The sequence below is a fragment of the Oncorhynchus masou genome, chromosome 5 (genome assembly GCF_036934945.1).
Source record: "Oncorhynchus masou masou isolate Uvic2021 chromosome 5, UVic_Omas_1.1, whole genome shotgun sequence".
NCBI lineage: Eukaryota > Metazoa > Chordata > Actinopteri > Salmoniformes > Salmonidae > Oncorhynchus > Oncorhynchus masou.
In genome coordinates, this window is record NC_088216.1 from 47,833,616 (window position 1) to 47,835,515 (window position 1,900).

A 1,900-nucleotide genomic window follows, 5' to 3' on the forward strand; every position below is an offset into this window, starting at 1 on the left:
AGACATATCTGTTTTATCGTTCCAGGGTATGCATCAATGTGTTTGTACATACGTAGGTGGGATGTGTGTGTGGGAGGGTAAGTGCACTGATGCTTGTTACAGTGTGTCTATTCATCCATACAACATTGAAACAGATATAACTGCTTGTTGCCTGTGTGGTTGAGGATATAGTATAGATGAGGAGAACACTGGGTCTCAGTACATCTGATAGGTCACTGCTAGTTTTCATTAATGTCCTCTTGATTACAGAAGAGCTGTAATAAAGCTAAGCAGGTATTTGTGTCTAGCGCAGCCACAATGGTTAAATCTGACCAGACTAAGAGTTGCTCTCAGACCTGTTCATGCTAACTCAATGACGCAAGATAAGTCAATATGATCTGTTCTGAGATGCTAAATCAATGAGTCTAGGAGATTATCTGACCCTCAAAGACCTTAGGTCACAGAGTGGGTGACTAAAACCCACCAGCTATTCTCAGCCTATACCATGTGGATGAGTTCAATTCTCTCTCTTTCACACACACACACACACACACACACACACACACACACACACACACACACACACACACACACACACACACACACACACGTTCAATTATTTTTGACTCTCTTCCCTGCTCTCTCTCTCCTTGTTCGACCACTTCCCCTCTCTCCTTCACTCCATCCCCCGTCTACCCTTCTTTGCCTCCTCCCTATTTCTTTCGCTTTCTCTCTTTGTCACTCTCTCTGTCTCTCTCTTTCTAGTTTGACACTTCTGTAACCTCTCTCTCAGGCACTGCTCATGACTCACCTGATGAATAAATAATGTGTGAAAAAGCATTGCTCTCTCTTCCCCTCCTCCTAAAAACACACATACACACACTCAAACACAAAACACACTCATGTGTGGGTAGGGGGATGTGGGGGGTGTTTGAAGCCTAAACATCAGTGACTAATTGGAACATAAAACGGTGGTGTGAGAAAGCGGAGGAGGGAGAGAAAGACGAGGCGGGCTGTAAACAATCACCACACAAATCTTTCTGTGTAGCCTTAAGGAATATAAACTCCAGCCCTCTACCACTGCCTGCTCTCTCTATGTTCATTCTCTCACCCTCTTTCCTTCTTCCTCTTTCCAACTTCCCCTCCTCGCACTCTTTGCCCTCTCTCCCCCCTTTGTCACTCCCTTTTACGCTCCCTTCTGTCACAGCTCTCTTTTCTCCCCTTTAGTTCCATATCGCCAGCACTATTCCCCTCTCTCTTCAACCCTGACTCATGTTTCTCAATCTCTTTCCCTCTTTCTGCTTCCCCTCCCACTCTATCACAGTCCTCTCTCCTCCCTTCATCCCTCCCTCTCCCCATCTGTCTCTCTCTGTATGAAGGTGACCTTGTTGTCTCTGCTCGTCCATCGATTTCTGCACTCCTCGTCCATCAATCACTGCACTCTGAGGACCCAGGGACTCCCACCCACTCATTTCCGGGAGAGAGATGGAGGGAAGAAAGGGCGAATATGCAAGGGAGGGAGCATACGGCAGTGCATAGGTGCATTATGTGCGGGAGTGTACTCAGTCCTGCATGTGTGTGTGTGTGTGTGTGTGTGTGTGTGTGTGTGTGTGTGTGTGTGTGTGTGTGTGTGTGTGTGTGTGTGTGTGTGTGTGTGTGTGTGTGTGTGTGTGCGTATGCGCGTGCGCGCGCGTGTGTGTGTGTGTGTGTGTGTGGAGATGTATCCAGAGGTTCAGAAAGTTGGACCCAATCCGAAATGAACCTGGGGCTTTCCCACTTGGACTCAATATGCACAAATGCGTATAGAGACCCGTTACAAATGGACCCGAGGAAAAATAGTTCCGTTCAGTATAGACTTGGTTGGATCCAGACCCGGTTTAATCCGATCCAAGTGAGGGAAGCAGCAGAAAAGTCATTTTTC